We start from the raw sequence: 27,208 nt of genomic DNA, 5'->3' as shown, positions 1-27,208 counted from the left end.
GAGCTAATCTTTCGGTAGTTTAAACATAATACATAATTGACTGTTGGGAGTAAGATGTGGACCATGTGGTTAAATAACAGCGAAAAACTTTGGCTGTTTGGAGAAAAAAACATCTTAAGGCTGTTTTCTAGGTTCCCACACTGTACACGTTAGCTGGCTTAAGTATTCTCATGATTCAAATTCACATTCACTTAAAAAAATCATTTCGAGTTTTACTAGTAGGGTCCGACGGTCCGTGCCATACACGACAAAGCCTTATACCCAGATGAGGGGTTGAAAAGAAGGGTAATGTAAAAGTTAAATTATTTGCCTTGGGAAAAAATTAATGGAAGAAATTGTATATTATATAATGTAGTCAGTATATCAGGCTATCAGCAGAGGCAAACTGGTACTTAGATACATGTGAAAACATGCTTATTTTTTTTTGTTTTTTTTTCAAAACTTGGTTTTTGGGGAGTTAAATAGAGGAATTTTTTTTATTAAAAAAGAGTGGGTCTCTAAACACCTGTCAACAGGTGTATTGGGACCCAAAAGATAATGATACGAAATGCCCAATAGTACTTGAACCTTGTTTTTATCTCAAGTTAATGGAAGTTGATTAAATTTAATAATTATTATTAATTAAATTTATTAATTATTGTTCATTTATGGTTATTTTTTATTTTTTTATTTTTATAATTTCTATGGGTCTTTTTATTTGGACAGTTTTTAACTTGAATTATTTGCTGTTAACTAAATGTATTTAGAGTCCATTTGGTTTATGGTTGGAATTAAAATTGGAATCAGTTGGAATGAGATTTTATTCCCAACGGAGAGGGAATGACTATTCCCATTCTGCACAACCAAATAAGTGCAAATGCAATGGTCTATTCCTATTCAGATTTCAGACTCCTGATCCCAAGAACCAAACCAAACGGGCCCTAAGTTAAGTGGTTGTTAATAAGTTATTGTTTATTAAGTTAATTGAATGTAATTATTCTTAATTAAATTCAACATTGTTCGTTTATGGTTTTTTTTTTTTGTCTATTTTGGCCTAAGTTTCAGGGAAAAAATAATTATAACCATCAGTCCATCCTTTTTTACTGCAATTCATTGTTAATAGTCATTTATTTATTTTTTGTAAACTTCTTATATAATAAAAATAGTTGAAAAATATAATGTTTTTTGTTTTCTTTATTTCAACTATTATATTTTCTTTTCCTTTTAATAATTTATGATTTTTTTAAATTAATTGGTTCGTATCAGATTTGGATATACAACATCTTAATCGGATTTAGATTCGAATCAATATTTATGAGATCCGATAAGACCTTCGTATTGAATCAAATTAATTCCCACCAAACCACTTGCTTATAATGATATTGTTAATTAAATCATTGAACCATTTGACATGGTTAGTGGGGTCATGTGTTAGACATTAATGCTCTTTACTTTTTATCCCATTTCTATCACTAATGAAAATAATTCTCATTAATCACACTTTTTATATGATGAATATATAATATTATAGAATGTAGCCAAAATTATCTACAAGTTTCTACATTTTCTAGAATTTTATGTATTTTATTATTTAATAATAATATCATGTGTTGATCCATTTGACATGGATAGTTGAACTACTAACCCACCATTTTGATGGAAAACACTTTTTTTTCTCATTTTTTGGTTGATTTTAAATCATGTATTACATTTCCATCAATAATAAAAGTAATTTTTATTTTTGCATTTATTTTTACAGGTAGGATGACAAATTTTCTCATTTCCCCAATCCCCATGGGGATCCACCTTGAATGGGGCGGGGATGGGGATGATTTTCCCCCTGTGGAGATGGGGATAGGGAAATTTTCATCCCCGTTAGCGGGGACGGGGAGAGCATTCCCCGCCCTGTGGGTACCTTGACCCCCGCTCTTGGGATCTCACTAATATATATGTATATATGTATGAATACGTTCTATATGTATATATGTACACATATCTATATATTAATATTTCTAAAATTATGGCTGAATATGTTTGAATCTTTTCTTTTAGGATTTTAAATCTTATTTTTTTATTTTTATTTTTTAAAATAAAATAAAAAATAAAAAAATGGTTAATATTATAAAAAAATCACAGGGAATGGGGATCACCATGGAGACGGGGATGGGGATAACCTTGTCCCCGTTAGCGGGGCGGGGACGGGGATGGGGATTTTTGCGGGGACGTCCCACCCTATTGCCATGCCTATTTACACGTACCAATATCAAATGATAATGATGATAATAATAAGCAACCAAATGACCTTGCTGGTTGAACCATTAACCTATTTAACCAAGAAAATGGACTATGATTAGGACATTAATTCATTTTTTTCTTTGTATTTTAGCCATTTCTATCTTTACTAATAATAATTTTTATTTTTTCAAACATATTTTTTGTTTAATATGAAGAATATACAATATTGATGTATGTTCAATTTTTGTATAAAATTTATAAAAAAGATTATATATTTTTACTTTTTATTATTTAATTTATGAGATAATAAAAAATATTTAATTACCAAGAGGAAATGAAATTCTAATATATTGTTTGAACATTGGTTTTCAATATTGTGATCGAATCAATTATTTATATATAATATATATGTTATTTATTAGTTATTTATATTGCATTTTTGTAAGCTTTTTATATGATGGAAATAGTTGAAAATACTTATGTTTTTTGTTTTTTATTTCAATTTTTATATTTTCTTTTTCTTCTAATAATTTATTATTTAAAAAAAATTAAATCAGATCGCACCAGATTTGTATATCCGACATCTTGATCAGATTTGGATTCGAATCAATATTTATGAGATCTGGTCGAATATTTGGATCAGATCAGATTTGAATATACCCCGATTCAAATATGATATCATTTATTTGCATCCCTACTAAACCACTTGCCTACGATGACTTAGCTAATTAAATTATTGAACCATTTGGCACGTTTAGTTGGGTCATGTGTTAGACACTAATGTTCTTTATTTTTTATCGTAATTTTTATCCCTTGTCTATCATTATTGAAAATAATTATCATTAATCACACATTTTTATATAATGAATATATAATATTATGGGATGCACCCATAATTATTGACAAATTTCTACATTTTCTAGAATTTTATGTATTTTATTATTTAATAATAACACCATGTGCTAATCCATTTGACATGAATAGTTTAATCACTAACCCCACCACTTGGATGGAAAAAAAAACATTTTGCTTTTTTAGTTAATTTTAAATCATCTATTCCATTTTCATCATCAATAAAAGTAATTCTTATTTTCACATTTATTTTGTTTAATATGTTGCATATATAATAATAGAACTATATCAAAATGCTTTATACAAAGCTTATATTTTTCTTTGAATTTATACTAGTGAATGACCCTGTACTACGTACGGGGAAGTTAATTTTATATATATATATATATATATATATATGAATAAATATTAATGATTTTTATTACTATTTATTATTATTATTTATAAACTACCATTTTTAAGACATTCATATAGTCTATAGGTCCACATAAATTGACCCTTATATGTCAAACCCATAAAATTATATGGGTCATTAAATTCAACTTGAACCGTTTATTACTTTAATTTAACCATTCTTATTCTTATTATTAATTTATTTTAGTATTTAATTTAAAATTTTTGTTATATAGTAATAATAATAACTAAATTTGTAATTATTTAAATATTTACTTAAAATATTTCTTCCAACGGAGTATAATTATTATATAATAGATTTGTTAATTCATATTTTGCATTTAAGAATAAACATTAACGATTTGGCTTAACAATTTTAATGACTTTTAATAAATATTGATTCTTATTTAAGGTTTAATTACTGTTTTTGGTAATTAGTATGGGGCATGCTTTGAATAAACATTAATGATAACTGATGATTGTTATTTTGTTTTTTTATTATTTACTTAATTAAGTACTTGATGATTGTTATTATTATTAATTATTTCTATAAATAATTGGTTGGTATTATTATTTACTTAATCCAATAATTTTCATCAAGTAATTATTTGATTTAATTTGAATTATTTCATTTTTAAATTATTTATAATAGACATTTAGGGTAGGCTCTTTATTTGATTTAAGAGACTTACCATATTTTATCTAGACAGTGACCCCATACTAAGGGGCAATTACAGTATCATTTGATTTAAAATTTACTATTTAACAATAAAAAAATCTAATGTCCTATTGAGCAACCCACCCCCCAAAAAAGTATCAATAACTTTGAAATCATTAATCTATTTATAAAATATTAAAATAGTAAAATTAGATGGATATTTACAACAATATCACCAATATTGCTTAATATTTAGGAACATATGAATGGATAAAAGGCATTTAAATGATATATATTCAAAGAGGCAAAGACGGAAGAAAATCATTCAAAAAACTACTAGCAAAAATAGTTCATGCTAAACAACATTTGCATATGCATCCATGCTCTGAAATAAGTGATGAAAAATATTTGACTACAATCAATTCATCATCATGTATGGCTACAATCAACCGATAATATAATCAAGACTACAATCAATTCTTTTGGTCAATTATGGTTATGAATTTTAAGTCTAAGCTCACCACAGTGCACGCAGACTGGCTTGAATTTATCGTTAGGAAAGAGGTAGGGAAACATGTACATAACCTAATGGTATGTTTGAATTATGGGAATTGGGAGATAGAAATAGGAAATGTAGGTTCAAATTATAATTTTGGGCATGTTGATGTGTCAAATTCAAGTAAATTAGAATACTCTTAGATTTTTAGTTCATTCATTTAGTGGTAATTTGAATATTTTTTTTATTTCATGTCTTTATTAAGTAATATAGATTAATAATATATTATAATTATGAAATCAATAATAATAATAAGTATATTATTATTACTATTATTTTTTAGCCCCAAAATTAACTCCCGATGGAGGGACGGCCATCGAAATTTTATTGATATGTAAAAAACCTTGGAGGGGGGGGGGGATGTGAAGCCTTACCCCTTGCTCTATACAAAGGAAGCTTGGCTCATATAAACATAAAGTGTCTAGGCAACATAGAATCAACGGATTCTCAAAAAAGGAAAACCTAGACCATCTGCTCTAATCGAGTTTTGTACGTGTGAAGGAAGAGTATATGTGCAATCATAAATAGATTTCTGACACGCTAAGCAACCAAGCTTTGCAAGAACATATGCCAATTGGTTAGCCTCTCTAAATATGAACACAAAAGAAATCCAATCTATTTCTAAGCTCTTGTACTTGAGACAATCAAAACCAAAGTTTGCAAGGGGTTGTACAAGTACCAATCAATCAAAAGTTTGGAATTTGATTCCACCATAATCTTATCTAAGTTAAGGGCAACCGCCAAGTGTAAGCCATCCAGCAAAGCCATATCCTTTGCAACTAAATTGGAGTCCAAACCATAAGTGTTAGAGAAAGCACTAATAAAACCATTTCTTCCATCTCTGATGATACCCCCTCCACCACATGGGCCATGATTTCCTCTAGAACCACCATCAACATTCAATTTAAAGTAACCCTCCGGAACCGCCAATAAATGCACTACCTTGATTATCTACTCTTAATTGGGTGAATCCGCAACCCCAAACCCTGTAAGGAGAGTTGTTGATTAAAACTCACATTGTGGGTGATGTTTATAGGAGAGGAGACCTCATGAATCCATCACACTATCACCCAAATCACCGTATTAGAGCATCTGAATTTATTTTCTATTTTGTGCCTATTTCTTTCTTTCCAGATTTCGCAGGCTGCAAAACAAGCAATCAACCCTATTGTAACAGCCCATTGATTTTTTCCGAGGTTGCTGAAAACCAAAGAGAGAGGAGCTCCTTAATACTCTCATTACCCTTGAAAGGGAGCCCAAACAATCTGCTAAAGAAAAGCCAAACTTTTCGAGTTAGGCAGCTATGCACCAACAAATGGTTGATATTTTCCTCTGAGTGATCACGGTAGCAGACACATCTGGAGACAAAAGGGACTCCTAACTCCTTTATATCAGAATCCACCCTTACCTTCCCAACCATAAGATTCTAGACAAAGAACCTTATCTTGGTGGGCACTAAAGCATTCCAAACTACATTGTACTAGTCCACCGTAGGATGGGTAGTCCTATAGAAGGACCAAACTAATTTTACAAAGAAATCCCCTTTCGCCTCAGGAAGCCAAACTATCTTGTCTTGGCTGTTAGAGAGCTTCACACCTGACCCCTAAATATTGCTAAGAGCCTCCTCCTCAAGAAAACCCCTAACCTGATCTAGGCGCCAAATTCTTGCCTCATCAACAATATCACAAACTCTCAACTGCAAATTTAGACCATCGAGTTGAATGGCTTTCTCAATTAAAAGACCATCTGTGGTTCAATTGTCAAACCAGAAGCTGATTTTTCCTCTTCCCACGAACCACCTTAAGAGAATGATTAAATCACCTCTAAGTTCCATGTTAGCTTTCCAGGTACGAGAAGTGTAGCAAGGAAGGGGATGGCTATATAGAAATGATCATGCTTCAGCACCTTGGCTCTGAAGAATTCAACCCACAAAGAGTTTTGAAAAAGCACTCGCCACATAGCTTTCAACCTGAGGGCTTTTTGGGCATTAGATAAACTTTTGATTTGTAGCCCACCTTTAGAAAAATGTCTCACAATTTTCCTCTAAGTGATCCAATGGTAATGATTACCTGAATCCGAATTAGACCAAAGGAATACTTGCATCAACTGTTCTATGCACTTGATAACATTCTTGGGAGTTGCAATTGCCGACATCAAGTATATAATAATACTACTTAAAACATGTCTAATTAGGACCAACCTACCTCCAGCTAATATCACATTCTCTTTCCAGTCTGAAATTTTTGTTGCTACTTTCTACACAATCCCATCAAAGGCTTCTGATTTCACATGGCCCTTACCAATTGGGATATACCAAGGTAGGAGAAGGAAAGAGGCTTATGCAAGTAACCCATGGTTGAAGTTATAATTTGGATTCTACTGTGAGAGGCTTTTATTAAAGTGAAAAAACAATTCTTTGCCTTGTTCACCAGTTGACCTGAACATTACTCGTACTTTCAGATTATTGACATTACTTTCTCTAACACTTGCTTAGACCCTCTTGTGAAGATGATGGCATCATCATTATAATTATTATTACTATTATTTACTTACATTATATTCTTATTATGTATGTATTGATTTTGAAATAAGTAATAATAAATTATTACTATTTCTATTATTTATTCTTATTTTTATTATGAAGTAATTAATTTGTTATAATTATAATTTTTAGTTAATTCATAAAATAGTACTTGCTTTTATAACACCAAGAACACAAAAGACATGCTAAATGTGTGAACATGTTTTTCTTTTGCCAATTGGAAGCAACATTTACTTCTTTTGTCTTCTTGTTGTAACTCAGTTGCTCTTTCAATGACATTATAATGATAGCTGATTCAATCAATTAAATAATATCTAAACAATTTCTTTGGAATTTCATTTATCCTAGACAAATCAAATAACAGATGTACATTATAGACTATTTAATTAATCAGGACACAAACAAATAGATCTGCATAAAACACAAAATACAAATGTAGGCTAAAATGTTGAATGGCCCTTTGTTCCAAGAAAACGAAAATGCTTAGTGCAAGAGGTATCACAAATAACTATATCACATGCATATAGTCCAGTATGAAATGGAAGAAACACAGACATACCTGGCCAATCCCCCCAAAAAGCTCTCTTAGCTCTTCAATAGTCACATCCTGTGGCAGATCGGAGATGTAGATTCTTGAGTTGTCGCAAGAATCCCCACAATTCTCATCGCATTGCTTGACCTTAGCTGGAGGTTCAGCTGGAGCACCACCATAGGTCCATAGCCACCACCTGAGTGTCGGGGGCCACCACCATATCCACCATCATACCCACCCGGTGGACCTCCGCGACCACTTCCGCGTGTATCAACTGGGGCATCGCCACCACAACTATTTGGAGGGGCACCATAGGACCACAAGTGTAGCTGGTAGGAGGAGGAACTGCTTCAGTTCCATAATTACTATTTCCACCATAAGAATTCAGGTGTGGAGGATAATTTCCACTACCACCACCACAGGATCCCGATGCAGGCGGAGCCATCTGACCATAACTACCATCTTCTCTTCCTTGACCACCAGCATAAGTGCCACCGTCTCTACCACCACGGTGCCCACCGTATCCGCCTCCGCTTCCTCCTCTGTTATAACCACCGCCACCCACCATGATCGCCTGCTCCACTTGGAGAGGGTGCACCACATTTATTGCATTCAACTCTTCTTGCAAAGTTTAGATTCCCACAGCTACAAAAAATAAGATTGAAGGTATCCAAAGTCAACACAAGTTACGGAGGGAAAAGAATGGAAGGACAAATTCAAACAACCAGAACTTCAACACATATTCTTATAACGCATAGTAAATCGCAGAGGAAAAGAACAATAAACTGGGAAAAGGAAGGATAAAAATCAGCACCTTAGGTTGGGATAGAGCCAATCTCCTTCCCTACCGCTACCGCCACGACCGCCACCTCTGGTACTACCACCTCCACCTCTATTGCCGCGATCCCCTCCTTAGTATCTGCCACCACCGCCTGCAAGCAGAGGCGGACGTGGCCTCTACTGCCACGATCCCCTCCTTGATTTAGATTGTGAATCACATTTGATGCATAGATTGTATGTTTCTCAATTGCAGTTTGGATGTAGGAAAATAAACTTGATTCCCGGTTTTGATCCAGAGCGTAAATCACATTTGACTTAGTGATCACAAATTTCTAAGTTACAATTTGGATACAGGGGGTGCTCATGAATTGGTTGGAATAAATGTTTTGAAATTCAAATAAAATTAACTATTGAAATTTTTTTTCTTGAAAATTAGCAATGTGGGCTTACCTACACATAACAAACTATACGTGAATGACAAATTACTAAACAATCAACTCATTGAACATATTGTCCTTTTTTCTAGGAAGAGATTGAGAGTGGGAACTTCTCATTTCACACGTCTCAAAAATTACAATTACACGTTTGTAAGTAGCAGAAAAAACTCTGAGGGCCAAGTGTCTGCATGGTATTTGGCCACGTGTCTGATTGAGAGGGGCTTTGGCCTAAAATCATTCCTTTAATATATATATATATATATATATGACACATTTGACCCCGAATGTGTTAGATCATTGACTTACCTACCATCTAGATACGGAAATTGTTTCATTTTTAAATTGGTTTTAAATTTTGTATTTCATTTATATCATTGATAAAATAATTATTATTTATCATACTTAATTTTGTTTATATTATCAATATATAATATTATAGATGTGTTCAAAATTGTTTCATTTTTTTAGTTATACATCATGGGTTAAAGTATTTGACCTGAAAGGTCGAATTAATAAAATTATGTCTAATTTCATGACTTGTATATATACTTCTCTTACTATTCATGTTCCCAACAAGAATGAGAACGGGATTCCAATTCCATCCAATTAAACAGTTGGAATCAAAATAGCCCATTTCGATTCCGATTCCAAACCCCTATTCCCATGAACCAAATGGGGCCTTAGTATATATACTTCTCTTACTATTATTAAAAGTAGGAATGAGGTTTAGATTTTAGATTTTTTATTGACTAAAATACCCACATTCCTTCTCATTAAATCCTATAGTAATCTTATTCCCTCTCATAAATGAGCTTTGTGGACCTTTTCCTGACTAAAATACTCCCTAATTTTGAATTTGGTTAAGAGTAAAAAATGTAAATTGAGCTAATACCTTTCACTTCATTCAACTATCTCTCAACTTTTTGGATAAAAAAAAAAATTAATGGCATGTTTGGTTTATAGGAATAAGGGTTTAGAATTGGAATGGAAATCAATTCCAATTTTTTGGTCTGGTGGAATTGGAATCTGGTTCCCATTTTTGGTGGAATGGTCATCCCTCAACCATTCCCTCCCCCTTCCTTGGGAGTGAGAATCCATTGCAGTCGATTTCAATTCCTACCTGAACCAAATAGTGGAAGAATAGACTAGACATATTCCGACTGTGAAGTAGATGGACCCTAAACCATCCCTAACGTTTCTATAAATACTAAAATCTCACCTCTATTGTCAAAAAAAGACTAACTTCCTTCCATAGTGTCGTCAAAAAAAAGGCTTCCCTTTATGGTTTGGATTTGTTTGATCTTGAGCAGTGATAACTTTGAAGTCAAGCACTGCTTTGGCCCTTCACTAGTCCTATAGTGTTGTGTAAAGAACCAAGGTTGGCATTACCTAAATCAAACCAACTTACCCAAGGCTATAGAATTGAATGTAGTTTGATTGGGGTCATTTTGATCCTGAACCCCATCTTACATCAAGTTAGAAATTGAACACCATAGGAAAAGAGCCTAGAATTTCAAATAGTTTGAAACAAATATTACCCAAATCTACCACCATTTGCTCCTTCATCTTAAACTCAAATCTAGAACCGGTTTCGACCGTCTGATTAAGGTCATCTTGATCTTGAGCCTCATCTCACATCAAGTCAGAAATCCAACACCGTAGGTACGTAGAACCCAAAATTCCAAATCTGATGATGCCAAAACCACCCAAAATTAACACTATTTACCCCTTCATCTCAAGACCCAATGCTAGAATAGATTATAACTTACCAATCAAGATCATTTTTTTATCTTGAATCACATCTCATATGAAATAAAAAAATCCAACCCTATAGATGCAGAGAGGTTGGAATTATGAGTCCAATGTTACCAAGATAGTCTAATTCTAACACTATTAACCCCTTCATCTCGAGACTTGGAATTAAACTCAATTGGAACCCTTTGTTTGGAATCTTATTCACTACAACTTTGAAATTAGGGACTCACACGACCAGATATTTCTCCCAAGCTCTAGAACCATCTTAAAATTTAAAATTTAACCAAGGAGTCTAACCAAGTTAATCACCTAAACTGGAATGTTCAATTTAGGCAAATTTGTAAAACATTCCACTTATTGTTTTGATTGATTAAGAAAATCTCTCACAAGGCCATCATGTTAGCCATTTCTCGCATTTAATCTCCCTCCAAAAACATTTTAAACATCAACCATTGATCTTCCCAAATACAAATATCAATCATCCATTCCTTTCTAAAATCCTCCCCAAAACTCTACAAATACATGCCTTCTCACACAAAAAGAAACTTTGTAGCCTAAGAGAGAACTCTACCTCTATTAGTCTAGACAATACCTCCCTTCACATCCAAAGCAACCCCAGCTTTCCCTCACCCACATCCAAACTCATGAGAAAACCTCCATCACATCCAAAAACTCCCCTAATCCTTCTATACCACTAGTAAAATTTTTGACAACTTTATCTTTATTCATAGGTTTTCATAACCCTTTCCACACACCCTAGGTGATTAGGATTTGTTTCCCATGACCACATCACCCTTTCCACTTCACCCATAAGTTGAAAACACCCAATAGCCATCCAAAAACCAATCCTTGAACCTAGAGGACATGGCTGAAACTTGATTGAATTTGGTAATTGCTATGGAACAACAAAGGGCATCCAATAATGTTTCTATTGTTATTGGATAACATAGCCACTATTTTGGGTGCTTCAATAAATTTGGGAGTGAAGAAAGACATCCAAACGACCTAAGGATTCAAGAAGAGTACAATGTTCGTATTAAATCGTCTTTCTAAACCAAGGTAAGTCTCTTCAGGAACACCGGATATGATAATAGCATCTTCATGTTTTCATGCCACAACCAAGGTAAGTCTCTTGAGACTGAACCTATTAAATCATCTTTCTAAGCTCTCTAATTACTGTTCGAAGTGTTAGGTAATCTCTAGGTAAATTATTTAATAATTTCTTATGCATCTCGTTGCATCTTGTTAAAGTAACACTAGTATATTTTCCTTTTTAAGGTAGCTACATTTTAATAGATATTCTCATTGAAATAATCATGTTGTCCATCTTTTTTTGAACTAGTTTACTAGAATCAGCTCGATGGCCACTCAAAAGACGAATTTTGTTTTGTTAGTTTTCAATTTTATTTCATTTTACATACATGATATCATTTTTCTTTTTATTTGACTTAAAAATCAATCCACAACCATTTAGATTCATCCACTAGTATTTTATTCTTTTATGACTTGCATTGCCGAGGTTCATGTTGAAGTGTTCTAGTCTAGTTGTAGTGGGGCCCTGGTAGCTTTAAACTTCAAGCCCACCATTTATAGTTTAGTTAATTTTTGCAATAATTAATCCAGTCTCATTAAATCACTTGTTTTTATTTGGTTAGTCCCATTAGCATTGTTTTTCAAAAAGCCTGATCATCCCATTAGAAAGTTATCATTTTTTTTTTCTTAAAACCATGTAGGTTACATAGAATCAGTGTATACTAGACTCTCCCAAAAGAAAAAAAAAAAAATAGAACCTTGTTTAGTTTACACCACTTTTTTTGCTAGAATTTGTAACTCATTAGATTTCAATCAGTCCATGAATAGCACTCTATATGCATCAACTAGCGTTAGGTCATTAAGTCATCATTGTCTTTGTGCAATTAAGTGGGTCCCTCTTTTAATTCCATTAGCATTGCATTGTATCACCATTTCCTACAATTGCATATTTAGGTAGTTCTGTTGATTCTTAGTTTTATTTGCACTAGTAACCCTAATCTGTTTTGCACATGATTCTTCTCATTTAGCTTTTTTTAGTTCACATGTTTTAGTAACCCTTTTTTACTATTTCAGCTTACGTCTTTCAGCACTTTTCTTATTCATTTTGCAATAATTAGTTTTATCCTAGGCTTACTAATCTATTTAGGGTTAATCCTTACATAGATTTTTTATTGTTATGCTTTGAATATGTTAGTTAATTGTTTAATTATTCTCTTTGCTTATTGCTAGTCTTTTATCTAGATAGATAAAATAACTGCTTTTTTAGCCCAAAAATTATAAAATATCCTTAGAACATTCGTAACGTGGAGTTTGGTTTAACTAGGCACGTGTGGGGTGCCTAACACCTTCCCACACCTTACCTTGGTTTCTATACTCTAAGAATCTCTATTCCAATTAGGTTATGAGTCACCAAAAAAATTCTTCTTAAAAAAAATCTTGAGTTTTCCTAAATTCCCATTTCCCAAAAAATTAGGTGGGGACTATCACCATATCCCTTTAGGTTGAATAGCCATAGTTGGCTACTCCACCAGGGACTTTCTAAAAGGACCAAACATTAAACATTGAGCTCATAGGATTATTTTCTAACTTTTGGACTTCACTTGGGCTGTTCACATTTCACACATATTGCATTGCATTTTGTCCATCCAACTCAATTATAGGTGGCCCCTGCTGTGATTGCTTAGTGATAACCATCTTAGAAAGAGGATGCCCCTTCTTTCTTACCTAAAGTACATCCAACCATCACTTAAATAAGGTTGGGGGCTCTGGATTAATGAGGTGAGGCCTTAGCATTGTACTCAATCTCAAACATGAGGTATATAGGCAGCTCGACTTGATTGTTGTTCCCTATACCTATTAGGAGACTGTACAAACAAATCCAAGCCATTACATATAAAGACCTAGAAATCTCCCCTAGATGACCCATTGAGGCATTTCATTGCATTTTCTTACATGCCTAAGTCATAAAATTTCTTCTACATTTACTTGTCATTTTCTTGCTTTCTTCTACATTTACTGGTCTACATAGGTATGACTCTTCTTTCTTCTTAAGTCAGTCAACATCCTAAGAGTCACACTCTGACTCATTAGAAAAGAATTAGTAGGAGGTTAGCCAAGGTAGAAGAACCAAAACCTTGAATCCTATAACTAATCTAGAGGTTGCCCTAGTTTCCTAGAATCCTTGAGGGTAGACCAGTGGTTGATCCGGAACCTATGACCCACAACCTAGGAACCAAAGGAACCATTTCTACAACCCAAAGTCAAGGGATGGATTTCACCCAATTCATAAGGGTCATGTAGCAACTCCACCAGAAACAAATAGAATAGTTCCAAATCTAAATGGAACAATTCTATTCTGAAATGAGTCAACTCCGAACAAAAGACCAAACCCAACCCGTAGCAAGACAAACCCAACCATCCAATAGGCAAACACTTGACCCCGATGTTCCACACACTGTCTCCAACTCCTATAACCCAATCACTAAGTCCTAACCCATTGAACCAGGAGCATGTTCACCATGCTCAACAAATACAAAATGTTCCAATGCCTACCATCTTGATGACATCCCAAGCCCAACTGCCTTGGGCCCCCTCTCATCCTACCTTGTCCTAAGAACGAATCCAACTTACTTTTCCTCCATTAGCCGCCAACCAAGGGCACAAGTTCTTAAATCAGTAATCCTTGGGCCTTTACAACACCATCTCCTACAGTTCAGACCCAATCACAAGCGTACACCTCATGGGCACCATGTACATTTATCACTACTCCATCGATTCAAAATACATGGGCCAGTCTAGACTGCTCCTAGGGGCCCATTCAGCAGACCCCTACCCCTTAGAACCAAGCACAAACCTATGGACAAAGGGTAACATCTTTGGCTCAAAGTATGAAGGACCAAAGGTTAGCCCACCTAGAACAGAGCCTTAGAAAGTTGCAAGGAAATTATTTGGATTTGGTTGACTTGGACTTAATCACAGACCATAGACTTCCCCCAGGATGGAAATGTACTCTTTTTTTATTGAGAATGACCAACATATAGGAGACAAGGCTTGGGCAAGTATTGAGTTTGCACATGATGTGGAGGATGATGTTGATGGCGTCGATAAACAGAGGTTAATGATGATGCAACAAAACTGTTGACAACTAATGAATTCATTTATGAGGATGCAACCATTCAATCTAAACACCGTCCTTATGGCAGCCTCTTCATCAAACACTAGGAAAATGGCACAAAGAACAAGACCAAAACCGCACGGGGATTTCATTGATGCAATTGATAGAATGAATGAGATGATTAGAAGGATTGCATTTGCCGTCATGGTTGAGACTGAATTGGAGTATTGGACCTCCTTAATCTTTTATGGTGGGAGGTTACATATTTGAAAGGTTTTGACAATCAAGTTTTGAAAAGCATGCTTGGGTATTTGGTGAAACATCAGGAGGAGGTTAAAGCCATTCAAGGCATGGATGGTTATACCAATCATCTCTAAAATGACTAGGTATAATGTGATGTCATAGGAACTCTGACTCTGTTGACATTGTAATTAAGCTCTGATAAGACTTCAATCTTCTTTTTTTGGTTCATCCTCTAACTTATTTTGTAGCAAAGTTGAGGGTGATTCACTTACTGGTTAGATGTTGATGCTATAAGCAACATACAATCCTACATATACTATGCTTATTTTTTCTTGTGATGAATTACTAAGCTTTATGACTTGGATGTGATCATAATTAAGTTAAACATGCTGTTATTTCAAATATTTGATTTATGGCCTAGATAATCATACTATGCTTCTTTGTTTGAGTAATTAAATTCATCTTGATATATATAGCTCTGTTATCTATTATGTGTTTGTTGGATGCAAAAGTTCTATCTTGTGCTCAAGGGCTCAAGGGAAGGAAGCCAGGTGTGTATGATTCATGGCCCTAGGTTTAGGGTTTAGGTCTAGGTTTAGGGGCAATTCTTATAATGTTCATATATCACCCATGAAGAAGCTGAACATGTTTACTATAATTGTAGGCAAAGTTGGTTTTTTGATTGGGATGGTGGCACGGGGAAATTTTGGTTTGCATCAAAGCTAATAGTTGTTATTAGCATGTATATAACTTACATACGCATGTGACTTCTAGTATCAGACTTTTGGATTGTTTGCCTTAAACTTTTACTTATCACCCACTAAACAATTCGGTGGTTAATTTATATATCTAGGTTCAACATATCTTACAATGACATCTCAATTTATCATTTGACAGAATAGTGTGTGTGTGTGTTTTATCATATATGGTACATGATATATTCATCTTATTAGTAGGGTTGATCAGTTAACTTGACTGCATGATATATATATATATATAATTACCAAGACTAACACATATTCTAACATTTTGATGGTCTTATCTTTAAGACTTCTATTGTCTCCTTATGCATTGTTCTATTAACATCATCACGCATCCAATATTAGTCCATGTATGCATTTTTCATCATTTGAATTTGAATCTCTTTTATCATTTTATCATGCTTATAATTTTTGTTTGTGAAGAAAGATAATAATTAGAGTTCGACTATGATATCAAAAAGATATAATATCCAAAAAATAACTATTCCATACCATAGATTTTCTCTAATAATTATTGCAAAGATATTCAATTGAAAAGAGAAGGCTGATTTAACTTAATATTTGATGCTAGCAGTGCATTTTAGGTGGAGAGAGAGAGAGAGAGAGAGAGAGAGAGAGAGAGAGAGAGAGCCATTCATTTTGGTTGTAAATATGAGAACGGTTTAATTTGGCAGGTGTAGGCAAAATTACCTTTAGGGTGTATTTGGTTGCAGTGTAATTTTATTTACACCAGTAGAAATGCATGGAAGTACAAAGGAAAAAAATGTAAATTCTAATTTAATCTTGTTTTGGGTTTTACTTTATTCTACTTTATACTCAAATCATTTGCACTCTCATAATTTTGCATTAATACAAATTTATTTACATTACAACTAAGCACAGCCTAAGACAATTATAGATACTTGAGCATTTAATGTTTAGCAAAAGTGTACAATCGTTTGCTTTGATCTGAAACAAACAAACGCAGCGATGGTTGATGTGAGCTGAAGGTTAAAAGGCTAAAGTCAGTTGTGAGGGCAAAATGGTATTTAAAAAACTTAAAATGTCACGTGACTTGAAAATGGAGTGTGATGAATAACTAAAGGAAGGGTAGTAGTGTCATATTTCCGAGAATTCAAGGGTATTTTAAGTAGGTTTTGAAATTTGAAGGATATTTTAGGTAAGTTTCAAGATGATCAGGGTTTCGTATCGTTAATTAATTAAAAAAAGGGAAGATAGGGCAAGTCACTCGACGCTGGCCCGCGAGATTAATTCAAGCTGCCGATCGCCATTACCTTAGGCTCGAGCATTTACCGTTCTGGTTTTCTTCTTCTTCTTCTTCTTCTTCTTATTTTTTATTATATTTATTCCATTTATTCTTCTTTGTAGACTCTGTATTGTATTGTTATTGGACAGACGAGATAGCAAACCCTCTTCTTCTTCGTACTGAGCCTCTTCTATTTCCGAAGACCGAAGCCTGCTGTTATGCATTTGAAGTTCAACCACAAAACTTGCAACTAAAGGTATGTGCTCTGGATACTAAATGCTAATTGATTACTTCGCTGTGCTCTTTTTTTTTTTTCTTTTTTTTTCTTTTTAAATAAAACAACTAATCAAATGACAGTTCCAAAACAAGATGGTTTACAAAAAGGGGTGAAAGAGTCGACTCTTAACTTTAAATACTTCTTAACAGAGTTAGTTGGTCAGTTATTACCATAACCTCTTGGTTTTACTTCATGATTTTACTGTTCTTATCGCTGTCCTGAACCAGTAATGGACCTTTGGTTCATTATAATTTTTTCCCTTGTACGCATACAATCAAAGATGTAATAACATCAATTAATCAAAGATCCCCGATTATTTTACTTCAAATCAATGAGTTGAAAAGAAAGACAAATTCCCAAAATATCTGTTTTTATTTGAACATGATGTCTTATTATTAAAAATTTCAACTATGACTATAGAAAATACATGCTTGAGGCTTTCGTCTCCTTGCACTCTAAACTGGCATCATGTCTCCGAGTAGTGGAATGCCTTGCATCACGCTTCAGCATTTTAGAACATTGGTTTAAAGTCCTCATCTTCTCCTGCACATGTGTGGGCTTTATGTTAATTTTCATGAAAACTATAAGCTTTATAGTTTGGAGAACAAGGGGCTCAACTTAACCAGGAAATTAAAGTTTCTCAAAGAATAAAAGAGTGGAACAAGCAAGAATTTGGAAGATTAGAGGATTCAAAGAGAAGAATCACAAAGAGGACTGAAGAGGTTGGTCTAAATGAGTCTCAGAGAGAATGTTTGGCGGAGGAAAGATCAGAAAGGTGGAGACTAAAGGTGGAACTGTAGGAGATCCTTAGAAAAGAAGAAATTTCTTGGAAACAAAAATCAAGATGTAAGTGGCTCTTAGAAGGGGATGGCAACACAATATTCTTCCACTTGCTGGCAAACGGAAGAAATAGAAAAAACTTAATCTCCAATATTGAGGTTGCAGAGCGGACTTTTAGAAGGGAGGAGGAAATTGTGAATATTTTTGTGGACCATTTTAAAGCAATCTTTGCCACCTTAGGAAGGAGAAATGGGGAAAGTTTGAAGAGATCCATGAAGTAGTGTTTTAGTCTAGAAAGATCTATGAAGCGGTGTTTTCAATGGAGAGATCAAAAGCCTCAAGCCTGGATGGTTTCAATCATAAAAGATGATTTGCTGGAGATCTTTGAGGAATTTTTTGAAAAAGGAGAAATCTCACCTGGAGCAAATGCAACCTTCATTGCTTTGATTCCTAAAAGAAAAGAAGCAAAAAACCCAAGGACTTTGGGCTCATCAGTCTCATAAGAAGCTTATATAAAATCATTGCCAAAGTCTTAGCTGGGAGGTTGAAATCTTGCCTACCTTTAGTGATTTCTCAATATCAAGGAGCCTTTGTGGATGGGAGGCAAATAGTGGATCAGATTCTGGTGGCAAATGAGTGTGTGCAGGAAAAGAGGAAGTGTTTGCTCGGAAGTTAGTGATTTTTTCTCGGAAGTGTTCTATGGGAAAGTAAACACTTTCAATAACTTACAAAAGTGAAGATCTTTCTTGTGTATCTTACCTAATTGGTGTATTGTTTGTAGGTCTAATAGTGAGGATTGCTGCCACTTACTTATTTCTTGTGTTGTCACTATAGAACAAGATTCAAAATTTCGATACGATACACCAGATACCCGATATGCCTATTTACAGGTGTTTTGGGAATATAGTTAAAAATAGGCCCAAAAACCAAGTTTTGAAAAGAAAACTAAAAAAACATAAAAGCATGTTATTTTAAGTACCGAACGCCCCTGCCGATACATATGGGCATATCAATATTTTGAACCTTGCTATAGAATTATGGATTTGGCTTTTCTATTTGTTTGGGTGCAGGTGGAATATGCCAATAGAGGTTAGCATGCTATTTGATTCTTTTACCTTTGCTTGGCCTAAAAAAAAGAGGAAGGTTTATATGGAGGTGTGCTAGAGCAGCTTTGTTGTGGACCATATGGGAAGAAAGGAATGCAAGAATCTTTCAAGGGGAGAGAAGCCTACAAGAGAGAAAGGATTGTGTGCTGAATATGGCATTTTATTGGTTAAAAACTTTGGAACTATTCAATCATTTTTTCTTTGATGATTTGCGGAGGAGTTGGTCATCTATGTCAAGTTGCTCTTCCAAAAGGAATAGACTACCGGCGACTTGGATACCTCCCCTTGAAGGCTATATAAAGCTAAACATTGATGGAAATAGTCATGGTAATCTAAGCCCATTAGTAATAGGTGGGGTCTTCAGAAATGAGGTTAGGCATATTTTATTTTATTTTTTCTTGGGTCCGTTGGGAGTTGGGGACTCTTTATGATCTGAATTACTAACAGTTGTTTAAGGAGTGTAGATTGAAAATCAGCTTGGTGTGAGTCCCTACTAATAGAAGGGGACTCAAAAAGTAGTGGTGGGGTGGTTGAAGGACTCCGAATCTGTTCTTGGTGCTATAGGAATGAAATCAAGAGATTCAAGTTGCTTATACAAAATATGAATTTAAGCATACAATGGGTGGGAAGGGTGGCAAATGCTTTGTCTAATTGCTTATCCAAGTAAGGGGTAAATAGGGAGCATTTGATTTGGGCTTAGTTGTAACTTGCTTTGTTTTTTAATTTCTATTATTGGAGAGGACACAGCTCATGCCTCCCTTAGGGATGCTTGTATTGATTTTATCTTTTGAATTAATAAATAAATTCTTCTTCATCGATAAAAAATGCTAAAGAACTAGGATTTACGAGGTTGGTTATTGAAGGGGATTCGAAGATAGTAATTGGGTGATTGAAGAAAGGAGAAGGGGTGATTCAAACGGCTGTCACAAAATATGAATATTATTGTAAGTTGAGTAAGAAGGTCAGCTAATGGCTTGGTGGATGGTTTAGGTAAGCAAGGAGTTCATAAGCAACAATTGTATTGGATTCAATTGTAATAGAGTGGGGGTTTACTATTGTAAAGGGTTTTCACTTACACAGCTTCTTATTATGCCCTTTTTTCTTCTTTAATTTATTAATAAAATCATTTCTGTGTTGCTAATAAAAAAATCAACTGCATTGTTTAAACAAAATTGTTTAATCTTCTTTAACCGAGTCTCAATCATCTTGCAGAAGACCATAGTGATTTTAGGTACTTCATCTCGTTCTTTCATCAAATAAATCCAAGTACACCCTGTAAAATGTTCAATAAAGCTAATAAAGTAATGATAGCCATCCATAGAGATAATGGGTGAAGGACTCACACATTAGAATGAACTAAATCAAAAGGAGAAGTGACTTCATTACTAAAGCTTGGATAGTTTGTCTTACAATGCTTAGATAACTGACACACATTGTAAAAAAGACTCTCATCAAACAGCTTTTCAAACAAATATGGTAACAAGACCCTTAACATTGAAAAAAACAAATGACCCAATTTGGCATTCTAGAGATAAACTATAGTACTAGACTCCTTTCAACCATTGCTACAACTATTCAATGCTTGAAGAGCAGAATTAATATCTTCATAAAAGTAGTAGAGATCCCTAGCTTCATGATTAGTCCCAATCATCTGTTTCATCATCTTTTTTTTTTTTGGATATAAATCTGTTTCATCATCTAGTTCAATGAGTGGGAAGAAAGTCACAATAAAATCCAAAATTTTGGTGACTCTAGAGACAAAAATTAGGTTGGTAGTAAAATTAGGAACATGCAAAGCAGATTTGAGTGAGAAGTTTTTCCCAAACTGAATATCTCCTTTTTCAGAGATGATAAACTAGGAACTATTTGCAATCCTCTCAAGGCAAACAAGGCACTTCAACACCCTCCTCTCTTCAATCTATTTATGATACATCTCCTTGGCCTTGGAGTTTTTCTAGTCATAGATGATAATCAAGCTCCTCTCGAAGTCCTTCAAGAGTAGCAAAATAGGTTGCAGCTAACAAATGAAGCTGACCCATGAAATAAGAAGGCACACTCTTTGTTTAATTTGCACATGACCAAGGAATGCCCTAAGTTAGATGAAATTTCTCGTCAAACATTGTTGCCTTCAAGCTCCTCCAGCTTTTCAAAGAAACCAAACCAGACCGCTAATTCTCTACATTGGATATCCTAAAAGAAGCTCTCACGACTTTCGTCAGATCGATGCAACCCCAGGTTTGTACGGTGTAGTGGGATTGAGAACCTTGAGGTGGAGCTTTCAACAGAAGCCCATGGCCTTTCAGATTTGGATATGGAAGACACTATTAGTCTTGGAAGCATTGATCTACAAGCTTCAAAAGAACTCTTGGAGGATGAAAGTCTAAATACCGCTATTTTGTTTGTAGAGGAAGTTCTTGTTTTGGTGGTCCATTGGAAAGGTGAGGAAGGAAAAATTTCGAATGACAATGGTGGTGAACAGTCAAGATCTCTTCTAGTTGATATGTCAGACTAGGGTATGGTGAATTAGGTAGCAGCTATAGAGGATGGTCAGGGTACAACTCATTTGGCAAACAAGTCCTATTCGGAAACACAACACTAAAAGATTTCTAGTTTAGAGGAGCAGGAACCATCTATGCAATTTTACGAGGGGACACAAGGAAAAGCCTTCAAATGTATCTTCGGTTGTAGTGGTTGACAAAGTTTTGGTTGAATCGAGTGTACTTCCACGGCTGGATTAAACAGAAGGAAGGGTCTTGGTTCTGAATTCTAATACTGAAACCCCAATCCAAGTCGTTGATCATTCACCTCCTGCCAGGTCAGCTATGCTTGTCCATTCTGTTTATGATACTAACCTGAGTTTTGTGCCTGAAGCAGGTACCCCAACATCACAACTGGAGGGAACAGTTGGAGGTGGGGGAGTTGAGGTTGAGGTTGGTGGGTATGAAACAGAGGTAGGGCAATCTTTCTTAGGTAAAAAGCAGGAGGAATTAGAGAGGATCTGGGAGCAGATTTGCACTCTGTTGGAAGAATATAAACAAAAAGAAGAACAAATGGAGGCAACCCAAAAAAGTTAAGAGTCCCCAGTGAACTTTTTTTGTAAGGAGAATGAATTAGGAAGTTTCAAGATATCAGAAAAAGTTAGTAAATACGAGCAGGAAGAAAAAGAAAAGATCCAAAGTAGAGAGACTAATTTCAGACATTGAAGGGGATTCAGAATTCAATGGACAAGGGAAGAGGAGGAAGGCTTCTAAGTGGAGGATTGTTTGTTGAATTTGGAGGGTCTTAGATTTTAACTATCTTGATGAAGATCATTAGTTGGGATCTGAGGAGCTTAGGGAGTGCAAGGAAACGAAGGTTGATAAAGGATTTGCTAAGGAGGGAAAGGCCTGATATTGTTATGATACGGGAAACCAAATTAGCTGAACTAGACAGACAAGAGTGGATTGGTGCTCAACTTCTTCTTGGAGAGCCTTAGGGGGCTTAGTTACTCTTTGGGGAGAGGATGTGGCAGAACCAATAGAGGAATTGATAGGTAGTTTTTCTATATCCTTAAAGTTCAGGATGGTGGAGGGTGGTTTTACTTGGGTGTTAACCAATGTGTATGGGCTGAATAACTAAAGAGAGAGGAATGAGCTATGAGAAGAGCTTTATGGAATCCAAGGGTTATGGGAAGCCCTTTGCGTTTGAGTGGAGATTTTGATGTAATATGGTTCCTAAATGAGTCAAATAATCCCTGACAATACATCATGATTAGTATGAAGAAATTCAATGAATCAATGACCTTATCAATAGTTGTAACTTGTGAACTTAAGGAGATCCCTTTGCTACATGCCAATTTTACTTGGTCTAATTTCAAAGAGAGTCCGCCTTGCTCGAAGTTAGATCCCTCTTTAGTGAAGGATGGGAGGCACATTGGAGGGGTTTTGTGGCTAAAGCTTTGCCTAGGGTGTAGAGTGATTTTTATTAGGGCTACACTTGCTAATCTTCCAATTTACTTCTTCTTGGTTTTCAGGATACCTCCAAGGGAAGCTAAGAAGATAGAAAAGGTGATGGGAGAGTTTTTGTGGGACACGGGGGATGCAAAGAAGGATCATTTGGCTAGGTGAGAGATTGTCGAAGTAAGGGTCCAGGATTAGGAAACCTAGTGCATAAGAATGAAGCTTTACTAGGGAAGTGGTTGTGGAGATGTTCTTTGGAGAGAGAGGTTGTGGCACGAGGTGGTGATTGGCATTCATGGCTATTCAAAGAATGGTTGGAATGTTGGGGTGTCTCGACGGGCTACTCTTACAACACTGTGGAAGGCTATACGTAGGATTCTCCCCCAATTCCTCAGATTAGTAAGCTATGATGTCTGCTTTGGAAGTAATGTTCTTTTTTGGGAAGACCTTTTTCCCTCTCTTTACTCTCTTTTTTTGATATATAAGAAAAGATTTATTAATAGATGTGAATCAGTCTTCTAATATCAGGTTTAAAATCAGTAATTAACAGTGCAAATCAGATCTGAATAATAGTGCTAGAGCTGTGTAGGTCGAAGAGAAGAGGTAAGAGAAGAAGAAGTCGAATAATTCACCCTTCTCTAACCCTATTTTATTAATCTCTAAAAATTAATGATGACAAGTATGCCCTTAAGTGGGCGGCCAGCTTGGCGATTACACAATGAAAATAAAACAAGAACAAATAATAGGCCCATTAAGTGAGGCCCATCAACATAAAATAAAAGATAAAAATAAAGGATATCACACAGGTAGCTGTTAGGGCCCATTTGGCCCAGTCTCTTTACACTCTCCCTCAAGCTGAGCATAGATGTCAATCATGCCCAACTTGCTTATATAGTGTGTCAATTTCCCTTTGGGAACTTCCTTGGTCAAGATATCAGCCAGTTGCTCTTTTGATGTGATAAATGGCAAACAAACTTCTCTTGAAGAGACTCTTTCCCTTATGAAATGCCTATCAACCTCAATGTGCTTAGTTCTGTCATGTTGAACAGGATTATGTGCAATGTTGATAGCAGTTTGGTTGTCACAATAGAGCATCATTGGTTGCTCGTAGTCCACCCCCAATTCCTCTAGAGCCATAGTAATTCTGACACACCATGAGCCATTGCCCTGTATTCTGTTTCAGTTGAGGATCTAGCAACTACTGATTGTTTCTTACTCCTCCAAGACACAATATTCCCAGCAACCAGAGCACAATAACCAGAGGTGGACCTTCTGTCATCAATACATCCTGCCCAATTTGCATCAGTAAAGGCTTCTAGCTTCATGTGACCATGCTTAGCAAATATAATACCTTTCCCTGGAGTACTTTTCAAGTAGCACAGGACCCTTTTTGCAATAGCTAGATGAGTATCTCTGGGAGAATGCATAAACTGACTGAGAACACTTACTGCATAGGAAATATCTGGCCGAGTCATGCAAAGGTATAACAACCTCCCAAGTAGTCTCTGAAACACTCCCTTATCAGACAAAGGTTCACCATATGTGGCAGAAAGCTTATGATTAGGATCAATGGGAGTGGAGATAGGCTTAACTCCAAGTTTACCAGTTTCAGCAAGAAGATCAAGGACATATTTGCGTTGAGATATGAAGGTACCATCCTTAGACCAAGCAACTTCAATACCCAAGAAATACCGAAGATCTCCCAAGTCTTTGATTTCAAATTCAGAGTTGAGAAATCCTTTTAGTTTATTGGTCTCTTCAATGTCATTACCCGTGACCACAATATCATTAACATAAACAATCAAGAAAGTCACCAGAGTGTTATTTCTCTTCAAGAACAATGTATGATCAGATTGTGTTTGAATGTAGCCAAAGGAGACGAGCAGCCCGAAATCTCTCAAACCAAGCCCGAGGAGATTGTTTGAGACCATAAATGGATTTGTGTAGTTTACACATCTTGCCTTTCATTTCTTTCCCATACACCCCTGGAGGTAGAGACATATAGACTTCTTCATGCAGATCTCCATTCAAAAAAGCATTTTTAACATCAAACTGGTGTAGGAGCTAGTCAAAGGTAACTGCTAGAGAAAGCAAGACCCTAACTGAAGTCATCCTAGCTACAGGAGCAAAAGTCTCAAGATAGTCAATGCCATACATTTGGGTGTAACCCTTGGCAACCAACCTAGCCTTATACCTCTCAACCGAGTCATCGGAGTGATATTTAATGGTCAACACCCATTTACACCCCACTGGTTCCTTTCCTTCCGGCAAGTCCACAATATTCCAGGTATGGTTCTTATATAATGCTTCAAGTTCAGTCATCATAGCATCCCTCCATTCAGGTTGAGATAATGCTTCTGGTACAGACCTGGGTATCACATGTGAAGAAATAGAAGCAAGAAAGGAGTAGTAGGAAGGAGAGATAAGGCTGTAAGATAAATGTTTGGAGATGCAATGGGCTGTACACTTCCGGTTGCCCTTGCGAAGAGCAATAGGAAGGTCATGGTCAGGGACGGTCGAAGTTGGGCCGATAGAGGACTGACCTGTTTCCTCAGGAACTATGGGAGTGGCAAGATGCTCTTCTGAAGGAGTGGAAACAACTTGCATATGTATGAATCTCCGCCTTTGGTAACACCTTTGGAGAGTAGGAGCAGAAGCAAGAGGAGGATCGGGGGTGGGTCTAGTGGAAGAGGTGGACACCCCATGATCAAGCTCACAAGGGATGGGAAGAGGAACAGCTGGAGACATAGCAAAGGGTTCATCAGATGTCTCCCCCTCAGGAGGAATACTAAAGAAAGGAGTCAACTCGGCAAAGGTGACATCCCGAGATACAAAGCGGGTGCCACGAACTGGATCAAAACAATAATAACCCTTTTGTGTAGAGGCATATCCTAGAAACACACACTTATGAGCCTTAGGTTCAAATTTATGCCTTTGGTGACTATGAATATGCACATAACAAGTACTCCCAAATACACGGAGAGGGAGAGAAAAGAGATCCTCATCCGAGAAGAGACGACTAAAGGGGGTTTTAAAGCCAAGGACCCTGGAGGGCATACGGTTGATTAGGTAGGTAGCAGTATGAACAACATCTCTTCAAAACCTTATAGGAACATGGGACGCAAATAAAAGGGATCTGGCAACCTCAACCACATGTCTGTTCTTTCTTTCCGCCACCCCGTTTTGTTGTGGAGTGTAGGAACAAGAACTTTGATGAATAACCCCAAAAGTGTCAAGATAGGTGGAGAGGGTTTTCTCAAAATACTCCTTAGCATTGTCAGAGCAGAATATTTTGATACAGGTATTAAACTGGGTGAGGATGAGTTCATGAAAAATTTTCACAATAATTGGTACTTCATTCTGGGATTTCATGAGATAAATCCAAGTATAACGAGAATAATCATCAATAAGAATGATAAAATACCTGTAGCCCCCCATGGTTGGCATGTGATATGGCCCCCACACATCAAAGTGAACAATATGGAAAGGAGAAACATATCTTTTATTATTGATTGAATAGGAATGTCTACAATGCTTTGCTAGCTCACATGACTCGCAATGAAGATTAAATAAAGACACTCCTTTAAACATATCTGGGAACGGATGACTTAAAGCGGAAAAAGGCAAATGACCAAACTGAAAATGACATAACAAAATTTTGTTAACAGACTCTTGACACAACTGACTCTAAAGCAACTCCATGAGGTGGTCCCAAGGCTTGATCTGGTGTGTCCAGTAGGTATATTCTGTTTGCCTCATGGCCACTCCCAATCGTCCTCTGAGACTGTAGTTCCTGAAAAACACAATGAGTGGGAAAGAAGGTTATGCTGCAGTTCATGGACTTTGTTAAGCAACTAACAGATAAAAGATTTGTGTTAAGCTTAGGAACATGGAGAACAAAAGATAAGAACGGGGTGTCAGAGGTCTTTATATCTCCTTTACCAGAGATGGGGGCAAGTGTCAGAGGTCTTCATATGGTCTGATGCACCGG

At 35.7% G+C, this 27,208-nt stretch overlaps 1 protein-coding gene across 12 annotated transcripts in view; it reads left to right on the top strand.

Annotated features, from left to right (window-relative positions):
• Window positions 1-17,045: 17,045 nt before the first annotated feature.
• Window positions 17,046-27,208, top strand: part of LOC148864726 (uncharacterized) — a 76,246-nt gene continuing 66,083 nt past the window's right edge. For 9 of the 12 annotated variants that reach the window (XM_088976871.1, XM_088976875.1, XM_088976879.1 and 6 more), the window contains exons 1-2: window positions 17,046-17,170; window positions 17,266-17,372. The gene's annotated coding sequence lies outside the window, so the exon portion shown is untranslated. Of the gene's footprint in view, window positions 17,373-27,208 lie in introns of all 12 variants that reach the window. The other 3 variants (XM_088976873.1, XM_088976876.1, XM_088976869.1) reach the window with 2 other exon arrangements.

The sequence above is a fragment of the Nelumbo lutea genome, chromosome 3 (assembly GCF_056320005.1).
Source record: "Nelumbo lutea isolate HS-2025 chromosome 3, American lotus-T2T, whole genome shotgun sequence".
In the NCBI taxonomy this organism is placed as follows: domain Eukaryota; kingdom Viridiplantae; phylum Streptophyta; class Magnoliopsida; order Proteales; family Nelumbonaceae; genus Nelumbo; species Nelumbo lutea.
The sequence above is the reverse complement of the archived record's forward strand: the minus strand, read 5'-3'. Positions and strand labels throughout refer to the sequence as shown.